Raw genomic sequence first — 13,057 nt, 5'->3', positions numbered from 1 at the left:
CATGCATTATGTCACCCTAAGCAGATCAGCAGTTCTGAGCCTCAAGTAGGCCTCTGTAAGACCTCCTGTCCTAAACCAGGATCCAATAATCTTTTGTACAGTACCAGGGGTGCATCAGCAGCAACAATGTTTGATACCTTGGGACTACTAACTATCACTGTCTGGGTTAAATCTCTTTCCTGGACATTACCACAAAGAATAACAAGAGAGAATGCAGCTCTGCATATGCCATGTCAGGAACAGATTTTGAAGCCAATGCCGAGTGCTAAGGACACATGTGATAGCTACATGAAAAGCTAATTTCACGGGAGAAAATGACACTCAAGGAGAATCTTAGCATTAATGAAGAGAAATGATGCAGAACTAATGCTAACATGCCAGCACATTCTGGATCACATTCTTTTCCTGGACACAACTACACAAAATCACAAAAGTGGCTTCACCTTTGTGTATGCCTTGTCAGGCACAGACTTTGAAGCCATAGCAGTGTGCTAAGGACAGCTTCAATGGCAGTATAAAGTTGGTTTCACGAGAAAAAATTACTCCTACAGTAAAGTTTTAACACTATAAGGTACTACTGCCAATTCATGTGGAGAAGAATCCTCTTCACAAGAAGGATTAGCATAAAATTTTCTCACGCTGACCACACCTCATATGCACCTGACGTGTTTTATGCCACTTGGTGGCAAATCATGCCACATATATCTTATAAATTTCATGCTGTTTGGGATACTAATTACACCACATACACATCTGTCTGGCAAAATAAATTGCCAGAAAGTGACTTTTTAAGTTACTGATGCCATTTTTATACAGTTCCCTTCAGAAACATCTTATCCAACTACTAAATTAACTTGGGAAATACTCAAAACTATGCTGCACATATAAGCTGTTTGAACAGTGTGCTTATCATTTATCATCTGTAGTTCACCAAAACATAGTAATTTTCATTTTATATAATTTTTACACAATTCCCTTCAGAAATGCCTTATTTAACTCATAAACTACTAATGATAGAGACAATCACAATATTAATGCATAATCATCACTCATAATTACACACTTTATAACAGCTTGGATTTTAACCAATGCACTTGCCATCCATTATCTACTCATCAAAATATACATGATCTTTTTTTTGATTGGTGCTCATACTATCTCTTATAAATGTCAACTTTTTATTTCACTATTATCTTTCAAGGTACCCTTCAAAAACATCTCACCTAACTCACAATAACAACAGGGAAAGTAATCACAAAACATGTTTCCTGCATTACAGACATTCAGGTTAAGCGAATTCACCTTTACATCAATTATGAATTACAAGTAAATTCATGATATGGTTTGTAAATTCTCCCCTACATAATTTGACATATAGTGTTAAATTTTTAAACACAAAAAGCAGAAAAATATTTTGGCCAAAATAGTCTTTTCTTTATAAAGTTAGAACTGGCTCATACATGTGCATCAAAAATGTAAGTGGCAAACTTGAGTCTGAATCAACCAGCATGTCTTTTACAGTGTGCCTCTGCATCTAGCAGTTCTTATGAGATTTTTCCACACTGAGCTGTGTATTTCTCCTCAAGATGTCTGCAAAGAGGCCATCAAGTTTCAGTACAAATAGTAACACATAGACTTGAGTAACCGCTGATCTAAAGCAACTATAGACCTAGGTTTTAGGTCAAAGTATCCTTCATTTGTCATATATATATATCTATTTATTTATCTTGCTTTGTCGCTGTCTCCCGCGTTTGCGAGGTGGCGCAAGGAAACAGACGAAAGAAATGGCCCAACCCACCCCATACACATGTATATACACACACGTCCACACACGCAAATATACATACCTATACATCTCAATGTACACATATATATACACACACAGACACATACATATATACCCATGCACACAATTCACACTGTCTGCCTTTATTCATTCCCATCGCCACCTCGCCACACATGGAATACCACCCCCCCCCCCCCCCCCTCATGTGTGTGAAGTAGTGCTAGGAAAAGACAACAAAGGCCCCATTCGTTCACACTCAGTCTCTAGCTGTCATGCAATAATGCCTGAAACCACAGCTCCCTTTCCACATCCAGGCTCCACACAACTTTCCATGGTTTACCCCAGACGCTTCACACACCCTGATTCAATCCACTGACAGCACATCAATCCTGGTATACCACATCGATCCAATTCACTCTATTCCTTGCCCACCTTTTACCCTCCTGCATGTTCAGGCCCCGATCACTCAAAATCTTTTTCACTCCATCTTTCCACCTCCAATTTGGTCTCCCACTTCTCCTCGTTCCCTCCACCTCCGACACATATATCCTCTTGGTCTGTCTTTCCTCACTCATTCTCTCCATGTGCCCAAACCATTTCAAAACACCCTCCTCTGCTCTCTCAACCACGCTCTTTTTATTTCCACACATCTCTGTTACCCTTACATTACTTACTCGATCAAACCACCTCACACCACACACTGTCCTCAAACATCTCATTTCGAGCACATCCACCCTCCTGCGCACAACTCTATCCATAGCCCACGCCTCGCAACCATACAACATTGTTGGAACCACTATTCCTTCAAGCATACCCATTTTTGTTTGAGGACAGTGTGTGGTGTGAGGTGGTTTGATCGAGTAAGTAATGTAAGGGTAAGAGAGATGTGTGGAAATAAAAAGAGCGTGGTTGAGAGAGCAGAAGAGGGTGTTTTGAAATGGTTTGGGCACATGAAGAGAATGAGTGAGGAAAGATTGACCAAGAGGATATATGTGTTGGAGGTGGTGGGAACGAGGAGAAGTGGGAGACCAAATTGGAGGTGGAAAGATGGAGTGAAAAAGATTTTGAGTGATCAGGGCCTGAACATGCAGGAGGGTGAAAGGCGGGCAAGGAATAGAGTGAATTGGATCGATGTGGTATACCGGGGTTGATGTGCTGTCAATGGATTGAATCAGGGCAAGTGAAGTGTCTGGGGTAAACCATGGAAAGTTCTGTGGGGCCTGGATGTGGAAAGGGAGCTGTGGTATCGGGCATTATCGCATGACAGCTAGAGACTGAGTGTGAACGAATGGTGCCTTTGTTGTCTTTTCCTAGCACTATCTTGCACACATGAGGCGGGAGGGGGATGTTATTCCATGTGTGGCGAGGTGGCAATGGGAATGAATAAAGGCAGACAGTGTGAATTGTGTGCATGTGTATATATTTATGTGTCTGTGAGTGTATATATATGTGTACATTGAGATGTATGGGTATATATATTTGTGTGTGTGGACGTGTATGTATATATATGTGTATGGGGGTGGGTTGGGCCATTTCTTTCATCTGTTTCCTTGCACTACCTCGCAAACGCGGGAGACAGCGACAAAGCAAAATAAAAAATAAAAAAAGAATATATATATATATATATATATATATATATATATATATATATATATATATATATATATATATATATATATACGAATAAAGTGCATATGAACGTGCACCTTCATAGAACATACAAACCTCCAACAGCCAGGATCGAACCCGGGACCCCTGTGCAAGAGGCAGGCTTGCTAACCGCTAGGCTATGGGTCTGTATAATAGGAAACAACTATTCGAAATACTAAGTACTCGAATACCCTTCGTCTCAAAATGGTGAGCAACTGGGTCTATATCGGTTGTTTCCAAACAGACGCACATAGCCAGCTGATAGCGTTTTACCGAACCTAACTGTACAACGCGGAGGTATATGAATACAAATAAAGTGCATATGAACGTGCACCTTCATAGAACATACAAACCTCCAACAGCCAGGATCGAACCCGGGACCCCTGTGCAAGAGGCAGGCATGCTAACCACTAGGCTATGGGACTGTATAATAGGAAACAACTATTCGAAATACTAAGTACTCGAATACCCTTCGTCTCACAATGGTGAGCAATGGGGTCTATACCGGTTGTTTCCGAACAGACGCACATAGCCAGCTGATAGCGTTTTACCGAACCTAACTGTACAACGCGGAGGTATATGAATACGAATAAAGTGCATATGAATGCACACCTTCATAGAACATACAAACCTCCAACAGCCAGGATCGAACCCGGGACCCCTGTGCAAGAGGCAGGCATGCTAACCGCTAGGCTATGGGACTGTATAATAGGAAACAACTACTCGAAATACTAAGTACTCGAATACCCTTCGTCTCACAATGGTGAGCAACGGGGTCTATACCGGTTGTTTCCGAACAGACACACATAGCCAGCTGATAGCGTTTTACCGAACCAAACTGTAAAACGCGGAGGTATATGAATACAAATAAAGTGCATAAGAACGCGCACCTTCATAGAACATACAAACCTCCAACAGCCAGGATCGAACCCAGGACCCCTGTGCCAGAGGCAGGCATGCTAACCACTAGGCTACGGGACTGTATAATAGGAAACAACTATTTGAAATACTAAGTACATGAATACCCTTCGTCTCACAATGGTGAGCAATGGGGTCTATACCGGTTGTTTCCGAACAGATGCACATAGCCAGCTGATAGCGTTTTACCGAACCTAACTGTACAACGCGGAGGTATATGAATACAAATAAAGTGCATATGAATGCGCACCTCCATAGAACATACAAACCTCCAACAGCCAGGATCGAACCCGGGACCCCTGTGCAAGAGGCAGGCATGCTAATCACTAGGCTATGGGATTGTATAATAGGAAACAACTATTCGAAATACTAAGTACTCGAATACCCTTCATCTCACAATGGTGAGCAACGGGGTCTATACCGGTTGTTTCCGAACAGACGCACATAGCTAGCTGATAGCGTTTTATATATATATATATATATATATATATATATATATATATATATATATATATATATATATATATATATATATATATTATATATATATATATATATATATATATATATATATATATATATATATATATATATATATATATACAAATATATATATATACTTCCGACGTATTCCCTGCGTGTCGTAGAAGGCGACTAAAAGGGAAGGGAGCGGGGGGCTGGAAATCTTCCCCTCTTTCTTCTTTTTTTTTTTTTTTCCAAAGGAAGGAACAGAGAAGGGGGCCGGGTGAGGATGTTTCCTCAGAGGCCCAGTCCTCTGTTCTTAACGCTACCTCGCTGAGGCGGGAAATGGCGAATAGTATGAAAGAAAAGATATATATATATATATATATATATATATATATATATATATATATATATATATATATATATATATATATATATATATATTTTTTTTTTTTTTCTTTGTCACTGTCTCCTGCGTTTGTGAGGTAGCGCAAGGAAACAGACGAAAGAAATGGCCCAGCCCACCCCCATACACATGTATATACATACACGTCCACACACGCAAATATACATACCTACACAGCTTTCCATGGTTTACCCCAGACGCTTCACATGCCCTGATTCAATCCACTGACAGCACGTCAACCCCAGTATACCACATCGATCCAATTCACTCTATTCCTTGCACGCCTTTCACCCTCCTGCATGTTCAGGCGCTGATCACACAAAATCTTTTTCACTCCATCTTTCCACCTCCAATTTGGTCTCCCACTTCTCCTCGTTCCCTCCACCTCCGACACATATATCCTCTTGGTCAATCTTTCCTCACTCAGTCTCTCCATGTGCCCAAACCATTTCAAAACACCCTCTTCTGCTCTCTCAACCACGCTCTTTTTATTGCCACACATCTCTCTTACCCTTACGTTACTTACTCAATCAAACCACCTCACACCACACATTGTCCTTAAACATCTCATTTCCAGCACATCCATCCTCGTGCACACAACTCTATCCATAGCCCACGCCTCGCAACCATACAACATTGTTGGAACCACTATTCCTTCAAACATAACCATTTTTGCTTTCCGAGACAATGTTCACGACTTCCACACATTCTTCAAGGCTCCCAGGATTTTCGCCCCCTCCCCCACCCTATGATCCACTTCCGCTTCCATGGTTCCATCCGCTGCCAGACCCACTCCCAGATATCTAAAACACTTTACTTCCTCCAGTTTTTCTCCATTCAAACTTACCTCCCAACTGACTTGACTCTCAACCCTACTGTACCTAATAACGTTGCTCTTATTCACATTTACTCTTAACTTTCTTCTTTCACACACTTTACCAAACTCAGTCACCAGCTTCTGCAGTTTCTCACATGAATCAGCCACCAGCGCTGTATCATCAGCGAACAACAACTGACTCACTTCCCAAGCTCTCTCATCCACAACAGACTTCATACTTGCCCCTCTTTCCAAAACTCTTGCATTCACCTCCCTAACAACCCCATCCATAAACAAATTAAACAACCATGGAGACATCACACACCCCTGCCGCAAACCTACATTCACTGAGAACCAATCACTTTCCTCTCTTCCTACACGTACATATGCCTTACATCCTCGATAAAAACTTTTCACTGCTTCTAACAACTTGCCTCCCACACCATATATTCTTAATACCTTCCACAGAGCATCTCTATCAACTCTATCATATGCCTTCTCCAGATCCATATATGCTACATGCAAATCCATTTGCTTTTCTAAGTATTTCTCACATACATTCTTCAAAGCAAACACCTGATCCACACATCCTCTACCACTTCTGAAACCACACTGCTCTTCCCCAATCTGATGCTCTGTACATGCCTTCACCCTCTCAATCAATACCCTCCCATATAATTTACCAGGAATACTCAACAAACTTATACCTCTGAAATTTGAGCACTCACTCTTATCCCCTTTGCCTTTGTACAATGGCACTATGCACGCATTCCGCCAATCCTCAGGCACCTCACCATGAGTCATACATACATTAAATAACCTTACCAACCAGTCAATAATACAGTCACCCCCTTTTTTAATGAATTCCACTGCAATACCATCCAAACCTGCTGCCTTGCCGGCTTTCATCTTCCGCAAAGCTTTTACTACCTCTTCTTTGTTTAACAAATCATTTTCCTTAACCCTCTCACTTTGCACACCACCTCGACCAAAACACCCTATATCTGCCACTCTATCATCAAACACATTTAACAAATCTTCAAAATACTCACTCCATCTCTTTCTCACATCACCACTACTTGTTATCACCTCCCCACTTCCGCCCTTCACTGAAGTTCCCATTTGCTCCCTTGTCTTACGCACTTTATTTACCTCCTTCCAGAACATCTTTTTATTCTCCCTAAAATTTAATGATACTCTCTCACCCCAACTCTCATTTGCCCTCTTTTTCACCTCTTGCACCTTTCTCTTGACCTCCTGTCTCTTTCTTTTATACATCTCCCACTCAATTGCATTTTTTCCCTGCAAAAATCGTCCAAATGCCTCTCTCTTCTCTTTCACTAATAATCTTACTTCTTCATCCCACCACTCACTACCCTTTCTAATCAACCCACTTCCCACTCTTCTCATGCCACAAGCATCTTTTGCGCAATCCATCACTGATTCCATAAATACATCCCATTCATCCCCCACTCCCCTTACTTCCATTGTTCTCACCTTTTTCCATTCTGTACACAGTCTCTCCTGGTACTTCCTCACACAAGTCTCCTTCCCAAGCTCACTTACTCTCACCACCCTCTTCACCCCAACATTCACTCTTCTTTTCTGAAAACCCATACAAATCTTCACCTTAGCCTCCACAAGATAATGATCAGACATCCCTCCAGTTGCACCTCTCAGCACATTAACATCCAAAAGTCTCTTTTTCGCGCGCCTGTCAATTAACACGTAATCCAATAACGCTCTCTGGCCATCTCTCCTACTTACATATGTATACTTATGTATATATATATATATATATATATATATATATATATATATATATATATATATATATATATATATATTTTTTTTTATTATATTATCATTATACTTTGTCGCTGTCTCCCGCGTTTGCGAGGTAGCGCAAGGAAACAGACGAAAGAAATGGCCCAACCCCCCCCCATACACATGCATATACATACGTCCACACACGCAAATACACATACCTACACAGCTTTCCATGGTTTACCCCAGACGCTTCACATGCCTTGATTCAATCCACTGACAGCACGTCAACCCCGGTATACCACATCGCTCCAATTCACTCTATTCCTTGCCCTCCTTTCACCCTCCTGCATGTTCAGGCCCCGATCACACAAAATCTTTTTCACTCCATCTTTCCACCTCCAATTTGGTCTCCCTCTTCTCCTCGTTCCCTCCACCTCCGACACATATATCCTCTTGGTCAATCTTTCCTCACTCATTCTCTCCATGTGCCCAAACCACTTCAAAACACCCTCTTCTGCTCTCTCAACCACGCTCTTTTTATTTCCACACATCTCTCTTACCCTTATGTTACTCACTCGATCAAACCACCTCACACCACACATTGTACTCAAACATCTCATTTCCAGCACATCCATCCTCCTGCCCACAACTCTATCCATAGCCCACGCCTCGCAACCATACAACATTGTTGGAACCACTATTCCTTCAAGCATACCCATTTTTGCTTTCCGAGATAATGTTCTCGACTTCCACACATTCTTCAAGGCCCCCAGAATTTTCGCCCCCTCCCCCACCCTATGATCCACTTCCGCTTCCATGGTTCCATCCGCTGCCAGATCCACTCCCAGATATCTAAAACACTTCACTTCCTCCAGTTTTTCTCCATTCAAACTCACCTCCCAATTGACTTGACCCTCAACCCTACTGTACCTAATATATATATATATATATTTTTTTTTTTTTTTTTTTTTTTTTATACTTTGTCGCTGTCTCCCGCGTTTGCGAGGTAGCGCAAGGAAACAGACGAAAGAAATGGCCCAACCCCCCCCCCCCCCCATACACATGTACATACACACGTCCACACACGCAAATATACATACCTACACAGCTTTCCATGGTTTACCCCAGACGCTTCACATGCCTTGCTTCAATCCACTGACAGCACGTCAACCCCTGTATACCACATGACTCCAATTCACTCTATTTCTTGCCCTCCTTTCACCCTCCTGCATGTTCAGGCCCCGATCACACAAAATCTTTTTCACTCCATCTTTCCACCTCCAATTTGGTCTCCCTCTTCTCCTCGTTCCCTCCACCTCCGACACATATATCCTCTTGGTCAATCTCTCCTCACTCATTCTCTCCATGTGCCCATATATATATATATATATATATGCATAGTGCCACTGTACAAAGGCAAAGGGAATAAGAGTGAGTGCTCAAATTACAGAGGTATAAGTTTGTTGAGTATTCCTGGTAAATTATATGGGAGGGTATTGATTGAGAGGGTGAAGGCATGTACAGAGCATCAGACTGGGGAAGATCAGTGTGGTTTCAGAAGTGGTAGAGGATGTGTGGATCAGGTGTTTGCTTTGAAGAATGTATGTGAGAAATACTTGGAAAAGCAAATGGATTTGTATGTAGCATTTATGGATCTGGAGAAGGCATATGATAGAGTTGATAGAGATGCTCTGTGGAAGGTATTAAGAATATATGGTGTGGGAGGCAAGTTGTTAGAAGCAGTGAAAAGTTTGTATCGAGGATGTAAGGCATGTGTACGTGTAGGATGAGAGGAAAGTGATTGGTTCTCAGTGAATGTAGGTTTACGGCAGGGGTGTGTGATGTCTCCATGGTTGTTTAATTTGTTTATGGATGGGGTTGTTAGGGAGGTGAATGCAAGAGTTTTGGAAAGAGGGGCAAGTTTGCAGTCTGTTGTGGATGAGAGAGCTTGGGAAGTGAGTCAGTTGTTGTTCGCTGATGATACAGCACTGGTGGCTGATTCATGTGAGAAACTGCAGAAGCTGGTGACTGAGTTTGGTAAAGTGTGTGAAAGAAGAAAGTTAAGAGTAAATGTGAATAAGAGCAAGGTTATTAGGTACAGTAGGGTTGAGGGTCAAGTCAATTGGGAGGTAAGTTTGAATGGAGAAAAACTGGAGGAAGTAAAGTGTTTTAGATATCTGGGAGTGAATCTGGCAGCGGATGGAACCATGGAAGCGGAAGTGAATCATAGGGTGGGGGAGGGGGCGAAAATCCTGGGAGCCTTGAAGAATGTGTGGAAGTCGTGAACATTATCTCGGAAAGCAAAAATGGGTATGTTTGAAGGAATAGTGGTTCCAACAATGTTGTATGGTTGCGAGGTGTGGGCTATGGATAGAGTTGTGTGCAGGAGGGTGGATGTGCTGGAAATGAGATGTTTGAGGACAATGTGTGGTGTGAGGTGGTTTCATCGAGTAAGTAATGTAAGGGTAAGAGAGATGTGTGGAAATAAAAAGAGCGTGGTTGAGAGAGCAGGAGAGGGTATTTTGAAATGGTTTGGGCACATGGAGAGAATGAGTGAGGAAAGATTGACCAAGAGGATATATGTGTCGGAGGTGGAGGGAACGAGGAGAAGTGGGAGACCAAATTGGAGGTGGAAAGATGGAGTGAAAAAGATTTTGAGTGATCGGGGCCTGAACATGCAGGAGGGTGAAAGGCGGGCAAGGAATAGAGTGAATTGGATCGATGTGGTATACCGGGGTTGACGTGCTGTCAGTGGATTGAATCAGGGCATGTGAAGCGTCTGGGGTAAACCATGGATAGTTCTGTGGGGCCTGGAGGTGGAAAGGGAGCTGTGGTTTCGGGCATTATTGCATGACAGCTAGAGACTGAGCGTGAATGAATGGGGCCTTTGTTGTCTTTTCCTAGCACTACCTTGCACACATGAGGGGGGAGGGGGATGGTATTCCATGTGTGGCGAGGTGGTGATGGGAATGAATAAAGGCAGACAGTGTGAGTTGTGTGCATGGGTATACATGTATGTGTCTGTGTGTGTATATATATGTGTACATTGAGATGTATAGGTATGTATATTTGCGTGTGTGGACGTGTATGTATATACATGTGTATGGGGGTGGGTTGGGCCATTTCTTTCATCTGTTTCCTTGTGCTACCTCGGAAACGTGGGAGACAGGCGACAAAGCAAAATAATAATAATAAATATCTATATATCATACAACATTTAACCTCAGTTTTTCAGAGGCCAAAGAGTGCTGAAGTTATAGAGATGATTACTATTAAAATGATAAAACTTGGATAGAACAAGAATAAACCTTTTACAACTGTAAGCAAATTATATCAGTTGAAAAATTTATGTATAATAAGTTATGGTCCCATATCTTGGATTTTTTATGGCTATGGCGAGTGTTATTCAGCAGAACTCACTACCTACTGCCTACTACACATCTGTGTTACTAATCTTTCCTGTATTATGATGAAAATACAAAAATATCTTCAATTTCATAAGTAAATGTAGATGGTAAACAGAATGAAACATAATTTGCTGGTGGTCCAATTGGTGCCAATTCATCACAGAGTTCTCCATTAATGATTCAAATAAGAGATGCAACAATAAGATTACAATAAAATTATTACTAACAGTTCAAAGATAAATGCAGACTACGTTTTTATCAATAAAATCTTTTTCACTTCATTATCCACTCCCAAGTAACTACAATGCTTCACTTTCTCCAAGTTTACTTCATCTAAACTGACACCCAACTAAACTGTTAACCCTGCTCCACCTAATAACCTTGCTTTTATTCATATTTACTCTCAACTTCCTTCTCTCACACACTCTTCCATACCCAGTTACTAACTTCAATTTTTCACTCGAATCTGCCACTAGTGCCGTATCATCAGCAAACAACTGACTCACTTCCTAGGCCCTCTCATCCCTGACAGACTGCATACTCACTCCTCTCTCCAAGAATCTTGCATTTACTTCACTCATCACCCCACCCATAAACAAATTGAACAACCATGATGACAACACACACCCCTGCCACAGACCAGCTTTCACCTGAAGCCATTCACTCACCTCTCTTCCAACTCATAAACTTACCTTACACCCTTGATAAAAAACCTCTCATTGCTTCTAGCAACTTTTCTTTTACACTATATATTCTTAAGGTCTTCCACAAAGCATCTCTACCATCCCTATCATATGCTTTCTCTAGATCCATAAATGACACATACATCTCCATCAGTTTCTGTAAATATCCTAATCCTCACATCCTCTAACACTTCTGAAACCACACTACTCCTCCCTAGTCTGATGCTCTGTACATAACTTTATCCTCTCAATCTATAACCTTCCATACAACTTACCAGGTACACTCAACAAACTTATACTTCTAAAGTTTGAAAATTCATCTTTATTCCCCCTGCTTTATACAATGGCAGTACAAGTGCATTCTGCCAATCCTTAGGCACCTTACCATGATCCAAACATACATTGAAATCCTTACCAACCAATCTCCAACACTGTCACCTTTCTTAGTAAATTCAACTGCAATATCATTCACTCCAGCTTGCTTGCTACATTTCATCTTAAGATAGGCTTTCACCACTTCTTTCTTCACCAAACCACTCTCCATAACTCTCTCACTTCACATACAATCCTGACTCAAACACCCTACATCTGCCTTCCTATCATCAAACACATTCAACAGTCATACGTACTCACTCCATCTCCTCACTTTATCACTACCAATTACCATTTTCCCTTTTGCGCCCTTCACCAATGTTTCTATCTATTCTCTTGCTTTTCACCCATCATTAACCTCCTTCTAAATCACCATATTTTTCACAAAGTTTACTGGTACTCACCTAACTCTTATTTGCCCTCTTTTTCAACCCATGCACCTATTGCCACTTTCTCTTACACAATATTCAATCATTTGCACTCCTCCCCTGTAAGTGCTACCCACATGCCTCTCTTTTTCTTTCTCCAGCAATTTTACTTCATCCCACCCCTCACTACCCTTTCTAATCTGCCCACCTCCTACCTTCTGCATGCTACATGCATCTCTTGCACATGCCAGCAGGCTTCCTTAAATACCTCCCATTCTTCACCTACTCTCCTTGCTTCATTTACTCTAATGTTTTGCCACTTTACACTCAATCTCTTCTGGTATTTCATCACATGAGTCTCTTTTCCAAGCTCACTTTCTGTCATCACTCTCTTCTCACCAACATTGTTTCCTCT

At 41.5% G+C, this 13,057-nt stretch overlaps 1 protein-coding gene across 6 annotated transcripts in view; it reads right to left on the bottom strand.

Annotated features, from left to right (window-relative positions):
- The window catches only part of Frmd5 (FERM domain containing), a 362,433-nt gene that overhangs the window by 14,566 nt on the left and 334,810 nt on the right, over positions 1-13,057 (bottom strand). The window lies entirely within an intron of this gene.

The sequence above is a fragment of the Panulirus ornatus genome, chromosome 12 (genome assembly GCF_036320965.1).
Source record: "Panulirus ornatus isolate Po-2019 chromosome 12, ASM3632096v1, whole genome shotgun sequence".
Lineage (NCBI taxonomy): Eukaryota > Metazoa > Arthropoda > Malacostraca > Decapoda > Palinuridae > Panulirus > Panulirus ornatus.
This window is presented reverse-complemented; position numbering and strand designations above follow the sequence as displayed.